This window comes from Bombina bombina, chromosome 2 (assembly GCF_027579735.1).
Source record: "Bombina bombina isolate aBomBom1 chromosome 2, aBomBom1.pri, whole genome shotgun sequence".
NCBI classification, from domain to species: domain Eukaryota; kingdom Metazoa; phylum Chordata; class Amphibia; order Anura; family Bombinatoridae; genus Bombina; species Bombina bombina.
Genome location: NC_069500.1, coordinates 1429272820 through 1429284981, shown reverse-complemented (window position 1 = coordinate 1429284981; position 12162 = coordinate 1429272820).

The window sequence follows — 12162 nt, the reverse complement described above, 5'->3', positions numbered from 1 at the left end:
GTTCAGAGGTACAGAAAAGATATCGGAAGCCACAGGGGCTTCAGGAGGTTAATTAGACTGGGCACATTGCATTCTTTAAAGAAGGGTGGTGTTCAGTTGAGCAACCACACAGGAGGGAGGTATGATGTGTTCAATTGGAGCTTCAGAGGAAACACTTGAGTAGAGAAACTGATGGGAAAGGGCATCAGCCTTCTTGTTTTTGGTCCCAGGAAGATAAGAGACCACAAAGTTAAAATGGGAAAAGAACAAGGCCCACCTGGCCTGCCAAGGATTGAGTCAATGAGCAGTCTCTAGGTAAGTCAGATTCTTGTGGTTGGTGAGAATCTGAATGGGATTGGTTATGCCTTCTAACCAATAATGCCATTCAGTCAAGGCCATCTTAATGGCTAAGAGTTCATGATTACCCACATTGTAATTCCTCTCTGCAGGAGTAAAGCATTTGGAGAAAAAGGCTACAGGGTGAGAGAAGGCATTTATGGCTTCAGGAGGCCAATGTTTACAGTCTTTGTTCCATTTTGTCAATTAGTGAGTGGAGCGACTGTTTGAGAAATGTTCTTTATAAACTTACAGTAATAATTGGAGATCCCCAAGAATCTCTGTAATTCCTTTAATGAAGTAGTTTGAGGCCATTCTAAAACTGCGGTGAGTTTAGCAGGATCCATGGCAAAAACTTCTTTTGAGATGACATAACCAAGGAACTGGATCTGAACTGATAAAACTCAATTTTTTTAGTTTGGCTACCAAAGAATTGTCTATGAGACTTTGAAGTACCTGTCTCATGTGTTTATGATGACCCTCCAGAGTGAAAGAGAAAATAAGGTTGTCATCCAGGTTTACGATGACAGTCTGATTGATGAGGTCACGGAAGACATCATTGACAAATGCCTGGAGGACTGCAGGGGTGTTACACAGCCCAAACGGTATTATGAGGTATTTCTTAATGCCCTGTACAGCTTGGTGAAGAAGCAAGCATTCTGGAATGAGTCATACAGTTCAGTGATCAGAGGAATGGGATAGAGATTCTTGATAGTTATGTTGTTCAAGGCCCTGTAGTCGATACAGGGTCTGAGCCCACCATCTTTCTTACTGACGAGGGGGAGGTCCACAATGAAGTCCATTGTTATGCGTGTCCATGGTTGTTTTTGAATGGACAATGGTTGGAGCAAGCCAGAAGGCAAGGATCGGGGAGTTTTTTTGGCAGCACAAGTTGTACAGGCTTTCACAAAATCCTGAGTGTGATATGAGACTTCATAGTAGGCCACCATACATGTTGGGAAAAACGCTTTTAAGTCCTAATCAAACCAGGATGTCCTGAGAATTCACTATCATGAGCCCAGGATAATACAGAAGTGCGTAAGTTCAGAGGTACAGAAAAGATATCGGAAGCCACAGGGGCTTCAGGAGGTTAATTAGACTGGGCACATTGCATTCTTTAAAGAAGGGTGGTGTTCAGTTGAGCAACCACACAGGAGGGAGGTATGATGTGTTCAATTGGAGCTTCAGAGGAAACACTTGAGTAGAGAAACTGATGGGAAAGGGCATCAGCCTTCTTGTTTTTGGTCCCAGGAAGATAAGAGACCACAAAGTTAAAATGGGAAAAGAACAAGGCCCACCTGGCCTGCCAAGGATTGAGTCAATGAGCAGTCTCTAGGTAAGTCAGATTCTTGTGGTTGGTGAGAATCTGAATGGGATTGGTTATGCCTTCTAACCAATAATGCCATTCAGTCAAGGCCATCTTAATGGCTAAGAGTTCATGATTACCCACATTGTAATTCCTCTCTGCAGGAGTAAAGCATTTGGAGAAAAAGGCTACAGGGTGAGAGAAGGCATTTATGGCTTCAGGAGGCCAATGTTTACAGTCTTTGTTCCATTTTGTCAATTCAGTGAGTGGAGCGACTGTTTGAGAAATGTTCTTTATAAACTTACAGTAATAATTGGAGATCCCCAAGAATCTCTGTAATTCCTTTAATGAAGTAGTTTGAGGCCATTCTAAAACTGCGGTGAGTTTAGCAGGATCCATGGCAAAAACTTCTTTTGAGATGACATAACCAAGGAACTGGATCTGAACTGATAAAACTCAATTTTTTTAGTTTGGCTACCAAAGAATTGTCTATGAGACTTTGAAGTACCTGTCTCATGTGTTTATGATGACCCTCCAGAGTGAAAGAGAAAATAAGGTTGTCATCCAGGTTTACGATGACAGTCTGATTGATGAGGTCACGGAAGACATCATTGACAAATGCCTGGAGGACTGCAGGGGTGTTACACAGCCCAAACGGTATTATGAGGTATTTCTTAATGCCCTGTACAGCTTGGTGAAGAAGCAAGCATTCTGGAATGAGTCATACAGTTCAGTGATCAGAGGAATGGGATAGAGATTCTTGATAGTTATGTTGTTCAAGGCCCTGTAGTCGATACAGGGTCTGAGCCCACCATCTTTCTTACTGACGAGCAGGAGAGGAGGAAGGGGGAATGAACCCTTTAGCTAGGTTCTCTTGGCTGTACTCCTCCATGGATTTTAGCTTTGGAGAGTGGATAAGTCCTCCCTTTAGGAAGTGGGGCTCCGGGAAAGAGGTCAATTTTGCCATAATACCACTAGGTAAACCTGAAAGTGCTCACAGGCCCAAACTGCAGCCAGGCACTCTTTCTCAATTTGGGTGTATTTCGACTCAGCAGCCATCGGTGTACGGGAACAGTAGGCGATGGTCTGTAGTTTGTTCTCATTCAACTGCAGGAGGGATGGCCCCTAAACCATAACTGTTCACATCAGCACTAACCACAGTCTTTTTGGACGGGTCATAGAACCCTAACACTGGGGCAGACCCCAGCAGGGACTTGACCTGCACAAAGGATTCTTCCTGTGAAGGTCCCCAGACCCAGGCAACATCTTTCTTTAACAACTCTGTGATAGAGTGTAGTATTGTTGATACATCTGGAAGGAACCTGCCCACATAATTTACAAGGCCCAATATTTGTCTCAGCTCATCTACATCCAAAGGACTTTTCATCTGTTCAATAGCATGGATTTTATCGGGGTCCGACTTGATGCCATCCCCATTGATGATATGCCCAAAGTAACATAACTCAGCTTTCCTAAAATGATATTTCTCCTTATTTAACTTCAGCCTGGACTCTCTAATGGTCTGCAGCACACAGCTCAATCGCTGATCATGTTCTTTCAGTGTAGACCTATACACCAAGATGTCGTCCATGATGACTGCTGTGTCCACGTGGTCTCTTAGGAGAGAACCCATTTCTCTTTGGAAAATTTCAGGAGCAGAGGATATCCCATAGGGGAGTCTGCAGAAGCAGAACCAACCTACTGGTGTAATGAAGGAAGTCAGTTTGCGACACTTTTTATCTATAGGTATCTGCCAGAAGCTGCTGGAAGCATCCAGTGTAGAGAAGAACTTCTCCCCAGCCAATTTCGGAGCTATGTCTTCAAGTGTCGGCAGCACATATCTCTCTCTCTTCACCCTCTCATTCAGCCTTTTCAAGTCTACGCATATGCGTACCTTCCCATTTTTCTTCGCAACAGGCACAATGGGGGCACACCAGTCAGTTGCTTCAACAACCTCCTTCAATAACTCCCATATTCTTCATACGCAGAAGTTCCTTCTCCACTTGAGGCATGAGTGGGAACAGAATTCTATGGGGAGTGGTAATGCTGTATGGGACTGCGTCACTTTTAAGTGATATTCGGACTGGGTTGCAATTCAGTAGGCCCAATTCACCAAACATATCTTCTGAAATCTCATTCACTCTGGCTACTAGGCCCAAACCACAGGCTGCTTTTCTGCTCAATAAGTTGTTAACACACTGACCTCTAATCACATGCACCCACATGGTGAATTTGCTCTGCTTGTACTCGCAGCTTGCAAGAAATTTCTCTGCACAATCAATGCTGCCACCAGGACTATGGACTTTTGTTGTAACTTTCGCTAACTGAGGCTGTCGAGGCAGTTTTATGAATGCTGCAAGGGACATAACAGTGATGTCTGCTCCTGTGTCAATCTTAAAGGCAACTTTGTCTCCCATTACAGTAAGAGTAACCCTCCAATCTTCCTCTGAACCAGGCCATTTAACAACAGACCCTACAAAGGACACTTCTTGACCCTCCTTTTCGCTATTCACCTGCATCTCCTTAATATATACAGTTTTACACACCACTTCAAAATTGCCCATTCGGTTACATTTTCTACATCTTTTGTCTTTAGCAAGGCATATGACACTCTAATTATGGGCACAGTTGCACCATGTGCAGCGAGCATGCTGCGCCCATCCGCTTCTGGGCCTGTCTGTTGCCCTTTGTCTACCGCTCACACTGTGCCTTTCACTAGCAGCTCTCCGGAACTGCTGCACTTTATGCACAATACTCTCAGACCTCAGATCAGCACTTTGTTTTTTCACCAGTTCACTCTGGCGGGCCATCCTAATAGCCCCATCCAATGTTAAATCAGCCTCTAACAGTAGCTTCAGTGAGACTTCAGTGTCTGCAATTCCTATGACTATTCTTTCTCGGATTTGCTCCTCTTTAGCAACACCAAACTCACAGAATTCAGTTAGTTCATACAGGTTGTGCACAAATGACTCCACATATTCTCCCACATGCTGGGCACGCTTGTGAAAACAAGCGCTCTCATGAATCACATTTCTTTTGGTCACAAAGTCGGCACTGAGTTTGTTCATAACTATGTCAAAGTTAAATTCTTCCCCTTCTTGGAAAGCAAAGGCATTGAACACTGGCTTCACATCTTTCCCCATAGAGTATAAAAGAGAATTAACTTGTACTTCACCACTCTCCTTGTCCAGCTTGGAAGCAATCCTGAAGCATTGAAACCACTGACGCCATGTGGGCCAAGCTGCAGGCTGAGAGAAATCAAAACTGGGGTAAACTTTGACATCATCATCAATCAGGAAATAGAAGCGCAGGCAAGAACTTCTGACACCATGTCATGAGATGCAGGACACAGCATAGAAGGTACAACACTATTTTATTGCAGAGCATGGAAGTATACACCTGGTACATTATATCTCACTAAGTCACTGCAACATAGACAATAACGGACCTAAACCCCGCCCCCATCCGGTGACATCACTTCCCACTCTCATCACAATAATTATAACATAATTAATGCAAAACTTAATAGTTACACCAGAATGTGAATGAGGCAAGCTTTAAACGGTGCCATGATATATGCTGGTGACAGGTCCTACAATGCATTATTTGAATCATTAGGTCATGGTATAACCAGCTAGATGCAAAAAAAAAGAAAAAAAAATTAAAGTATTAACCCCTAAACCAACAACCCCCTACAACGCAATAAGTATAATTAAACTATTAACCCCTATATCTGCCATCAAACCCACACCGCAAGTAATAACTAAATTATTAACCCCTAAATTCACCAACCACAACATCGCAAACTACCTATCAAAAGTATTAACCCCTAAACCACCAAAGCCCACAACGCAAACTACCTATTAAAGTATTAACCCCTAAACCGCCAAAGCACACAACGCAAATAAATAAATTACTAAGCCCCCTAGCCTAACACCCCCTAAATGAACCCAAATTACCTAAACTACAAAATACTAAAGTTACTATTAAAATAAAAAAAAACTAACACTACTTTAAAAATAAAAATAAAGTATAAATTAAAGGGATAGTCTAGTCAAAATTAAAATTCTGGTGTAGACTGTACCTTTAAGCTACAATTACAGAAAATAAGGAAATCTAAGATTACATAAAATAAAAAACAAAATTACCAAATGAAAAAAAAATTATACCTAATCCCTATGAAAATAAAAAAGCCCCCCAAAATAAAAACACCCCTACTCTAAGAATAAACTACCAGTAGCCCTTAAAATGGCTTTTTGTTGGGCATTGCCCCAAGATAATCAGCTCTTTTACAAAAAATAAACAAAGTCCCCCCTAACAGTAACCCCCCCAAAAAAAAGAACCTAACACTAAAAAACCTAAACTACCCATTGCCCTGAAAAGGGCATTTGTTGGTAATTGCCCTTAAAAGGGCATTTAGCTCTTTTACTGCCCAGCCTATCTAAATAATAATAAAAAAAAAAATTAAACAAAAACCTAAGTCTAACCCCCAGGTTCATACTCACCATTCCTGAAATCCAGCGGAGAAGGTCCTGCCCCATGCTGTGAAGTATTCTTCCAAGCGGCAACCTCTTCTTCCCGGAACAATCTGGGGCGGAGATGAAGACTGGCGACCCCGGAACTGAAGACCGGTGACCATGGAGCGTGGAGGATCCTCTTTGTACGATCCCCGTTATACACTGGATAAAGAATTCAAGTTTCGCAATTAAAAATGGAGTCCCTTAAATTCCTATTGGCTGATTTGATTCTTTAAGCCATGATTTGTTGCTTTTGGGAATATAGAAATTGGCCATTAATATAAAGGAAGTTGGCCCTCTTTCAAGAAATTCCTTTTTTTACTTTCACGGCTCTGGGGATCCCCAGGTATTTTTTTGGGACATTATATTTCAAATAGACATTTTGTCTACACTAATCTTTTGTTATGTGCTTAAACAATAGGGCAAATTCATATTTGTCTTGATACATTAAATGCTATTATTTTTTAATTCTGCTGGATTGTAACATTTGTAATTATTTCTCAGCAGTTTAAATTTTGTTTTGATGGTTTACTTTTGCCCAGAGGAATATAATGTTTGAATTGCAACTGTATATATATATATATATATATATATATATATATATATATATATATATATATATATATATATATATATCACAGAGGAAGTCCAACACTCACTTACAAGCTCTCAGCTAAGATTAAAAGCAAAAATGGAAGGGTTTCTGCATCTATATATATATAGTTGTGCTCATAAGTGTACATACCCTGGCAGAATTTATGATTTCTTGGCCATTTTCCAGAGAATGAATGATAACACAAAACTTTTCTTTCACTCATGGTTAGTATTTGGCTGAAGCCATTTTGTTCTGTATTTCACCTGAAGTTATTTGTGGGTTTGTCTTTGCATCCCAAACAATTTTCCTGGCAGATGTGGCTGAAATTTATTTGGTCTACCTGACTGTGGTTTGATTTCAACAGAACCCCTCATTTTCCACTTCTTTATTAAAGTTTGAACACTGCTGATTTGCATTCTCAATTCCTTGGATATCTTTGTATATCCCTTTCCTGTTTTATACAGTTCAACTACTTTTTCCCGCAGATCCTTTGACAATTCTTTTGCTTTCTTGATGACTCGGAATCCAGAACCGTCAGTGCAGCACTGGATGAAAGATGCAAGGGTCTGTCAGGAGTCCAGAAACTCAATTACCTTTTATACACGCACACTAATTACAAGCAAACAGATCACAGGTGAGGATGTTTACCTTTAATAGTCATTCAAACCCCTTTGTGTCAACTTGTGTGCATGTTATCAGGCCAAAATCACCAGGGTATGTAAACTTTTGATCAGGGTCATTTAGGTAGTTTCTGTTGTCGTTATGATTCAAAAAGAGTAAACACAGTTGATTGATAATAAATGGCTTCAGTCAAACACTAACCATGAGTGAAAGAAAAGTATTTGGGGGGTAGTTATCAAGCCGTCAACCTCAAATACGCTGGAATTCCACAGCGTATTTGTGGCAAGGCTGATTCGCCTTAGTTATCAAAGGCTAGAGACCGGCAAAAGTAGAATTTTGTGACGTAAACTTCGATCCGCCGGACTCAGTCCTACACAGATTGATTCTTACGTCACTCCAGATGTTCCGCACACAAGTGCGGCACAATCTGACTACTTTTGCTAGTTATCAAAAAACTAGCAGGTACGCTCGGCACTTTTACGGCCCAGCGTACCTGGTTTTCAAACCGCCACCCTGGAGGCGACGGATCCCATAGGAATCAATGGGAGTCTGACCATAGCGAAAGTACAAGTTCGCTGCTGCCAGATATCCCATTGATTTCTATGGGAGCTGTCTACACCTAACACCCTAACATGTACCCAGAGTCTAAACACCTCTAATCTGTCCCCCCCTACACCGCCGCAACTAAATAAAATGATTAACCCCTAAACCGCTGCTCATGGAGCCCACCGCAAGCTACTCTATACATATTAACCCCTAAACCGCCGCTCCCGGTGCCCACCGCCACCTACATGATACCTAGTAACCCCTTATCCTACCCCCCCTATAATAAAGTTATTAACCCCTATCCTGCCGATCCCGCACCTCGCCGCAAATAAATAAATAGTTTAACCCCTAAACCGCCACTCCCTGACCCTGCCGCAACCTATATTAAATTTATTAACCCCTAATCTGCCCCCCTTACACCGTCGCCACCTATAATACATTTATTAACCCCTATCCTGCCCCCCACTACACCGCCGCCACTGTAATAAATATATTAACCCCTAAACCTAAGTCTAACACTAACCCTAACACCCCCCTAACTTAAATATTAATTAAATAAATCTAAATAATATTTCTATTATGAACTAAATTAATCCTATTTAAAAATAAATACTTACCTTTAAAATAAACCCTAATATAGCTACAATATAAATAATAATTATATTGTAGCTATCTTAGGATTTATTTTTATTTTACAGGTACCTTTCAATTTATTTTAACTAGGTACAATAGCTATTAAATAGTTATTAACTATTTAATAGCTTACCTAGCTAAAATAAAGAGAAATGTACCTGTAAAATAAAAACTAACCTAAGTTACAATTACACCTAACACTACACTATACTTTAATAAATTATTCCTATTTAAAACTAAATACTTACCTGTAAAATAAACCCTAAGATAGCTACAATATAATTAATAATTACATTGTAGCTATCTTAGGATTTATATTTATTTTACAGGTAACTTTGTATTTATTTTAGCTAGTTAGAATAGTTATTAAATAGTTATTAACTATTTAATAACTACCTAGCTAAAAGAAATACAAAATTACCTGTAAAATAAATCCTAACCTAAATTACAATTAAACCTAACACTACACTATCATTAAATAAATTAAATAAACTAACTACAAATAACTACAATTAAATACAATTACATAAACTAACTAAAGTACAAAAAATAAAAAAAGCTAAGTTACAAAAAATAAAAAAAATAAGTTACAAACATTTAAAAAAATATTACAACATTTTAGGCTACTTACACCTAATCTAAGCCCCCTAATAAAACAACAAACCCCCCAAAATAAAAAAATGCCCTACCGTATTCTACATTAAAAAAGTTCAAAGCTCTTTTACCTTACCAGCCCTTAAAAGGGCCTTTTGTGGGGGCATGCCCCAAAGAATTAAGCTCTTTTGCCTGTAAAAGAAAAATACAACCCCCCCAACATTAAAACCCACCACCCACATACCCCTAATCTAACCCAAACCCCCCTTAAAATAACCTAACACTAATCCCCTGAAGATCATCCTACCTTTAGTCGTCTTCACTCAGCCGAGCCACCGATGGAACTGAAGAGGACATCCGGACCGGCAGAAGTGATCATCCAAGGGGCGCTGAAGAAATCTTCCATCCGATGAAGTGATCCTCCAAGCGGCGCTGAAGAAATCTTCCATCCGGGCGATGTCATCTTCCAAGAGGCGCTGAAGAAGTCTTCTATCCGGGCGAGGTCATCTTCGAAGCCGTGTCTTGAATCTTCATCCCGCCGACGCGGAACATCCTTCTTTCCCGACGGACTACCGACGAATGATGGCTCCTTTAAGGGACGTCATCCAAGATGGCGTCCCTTCAATTCCGATTGGCTGAGAGGATTCTATCAGCCAATTGGAATTAAGGTAGGAAAAATCTGATTGGCTGATTGAATCAGCCAATCAGATTCAAGTTCAATCCGATTGGCTGATCCAGTCAGCCAATCAGATTGAGCTCGCATTCTATTGGCTGATCGGAACAGCCAATAGAATGCAAGCTCAATCTGATTGGCTGACTGGATCAGCCAATCGGATTGAACTTGAATCTGATTGGCTGATTCAATCAGCCAATCACATTTTTCCTACCTTAATTCCGATTGGCTGATAGAATCCTATCAGCCAATCGGAATTGAAGGGACGCCATCTTGGATGACGTCCCTTAAAGGAGCCTTCATTCGTCGGTAGTCCGTCGGGAAAGAAGGATGTTCCGCGTCGGCGGGATGAAGATTCAAGACCCGGCTTCGAAGATGACCTCGCCCGGATAGAAGACTTCTTCAGCGCCTCTTGGAAGATGACATCGCCCGGATGGAAGATTTCTTCAGCGCCGCTTGGAGGATCACTTCATTGGATGGAAGATTTCTTCAGCGCCCCTTGGATGATCACTTCTGCCGGTCCGGATGTCCTCTTCTGTTCCATCGGTGGCTCGGCTGAGTGAAGACGACTAAAGGTAGGATGATCTTCGGGGATTAGTGTTAGGTTATTTTAAGGGGGGTTTGGATTAGATTAGGGGTATGTGGGTGGTGGGTTTTAATGTTGGGGGGGTTGTATTTTTCTTTTACAGGCAAAAGAGCTGAATTCTTTGGGGCATGCCCCCACAAAAGGCCCTTTTAAGGGCTGGTAAGGTAAACGAGCTTTGAACTTTTTTAATGTAGAATAGGGTACGGCATTTTTTATTTTGGGGGGGTTTGTTATTTTATTAGGGGGCTTAGATTAGGTGTAAGTAGCTTAAAATTGTTGTAATATTTTTTTAAATGTTTGTAACTTATTTTTTGTAACTTAGCTTTTTTTATTTTTTGTACTTTAGTTAGTTTATGTAATTGTATATAATTGTAGTTATTTGTAGTTAATTTATTTAATTTATTTAATGATAGTGTAGTGTTAGGTTTAATTGTAACTTAGGTTAGGATTTATTTTACAGGTAATTTTGTATTTCTTTTAGCTAGGTAGTTATTAAATAGTTAATAACTATTTAATAACTATTCTAACTAGCTAAAATAAATACAAAGTTACCTGTAAAATAAATATAAATCCTAAGATAGCTACAATGTAATTATTAATTATATTGTAGCTATCTTAGGGTTTATTTTATAGGTAAGTATTTAGTTTTAAATAGGATTAACTTAGTTAATAATAGAAATATTATTTAGATTTATTTAATTAATATTTAAGTTAGGGGGGTGTTAGGGTTAGTGTTAGACTTAGGTTTAGGGGTTAATAATTTTATTACAGTGGCGGCGGTGTAGTGGGGGGCAGGATAGGGGTTAATAAATGTATTAGGTAAGTATTTAGTTTTAAATAGGATTAACTTAGTTAATAATAGAAATATTATTTAGATTTATTTAATTAATATTTAAGTTAGGGGGGTGTTAGTGTTAGACTTAGGTTTAGGGGTTAATAATTTTATTACAGTGGCGGCGGTGTAGTGGGGGGCAGGATAGGGGTTAATAAATGTATTATAGGTGGCGACGGTGTAGGGGGGGCAGGTTAGGGGTTAATAAGTTTAATATAGGTTGCGGCGGGTTCAGGGAGCGGCATTTTAGGGGTTAAACTATTTATTTATTTGCGGTGAGGTGCGGGATCAGCAGGATAGGGGTTAATAACTTTATTATAGAGGGTGGCAGTATAGGGGGGGCAGGATAGGGGTTACTAGGTATAATGTAGGTGGCAGCTGTGTCCGGGAGCGGCGGTTTAGGGGTTAATACATTTATAAGACTTGCGGCGGGGTCTAGGAGCGGCGGTTTAGGGGTTAGTAACTTTATTTAGTGGCGGGGGGCTCCGGGGGCGCCGGTATAGGGGGTAGAACAGTGTAGTTTAGTGTGAGTGCTTAGTGACAGGCTAGCAAGAAAGCTGTCAAACAGCCGAAGAGCAGCGAGATCGGATGAGTGATAACTCTCACAGTCCGCTGCTCATCGCCCCGCGGCTTTTTGACAGCTTTACTTGATAACTTAGGCAAATTTTTTCAGGTCCGCGGCGGCGATGTGAGGCGAGCTTAGGCGGGCGTATTGGGCCGGCGAAGGCAGGATAGTTGACACGTTGATAACTACCCCCCTTTGTGTTATCATTTATATTCTCTTAAAAATGGCCAAGAAATTATAAATTCTGCCAGGGAATTTAAACTTATGAGCACAACTGTATGTGGATATATATATATATATTTATATATATATATATAAATATATATACACACACACACACACAGTACATATATACACAACCTTATTCCATACTACTATA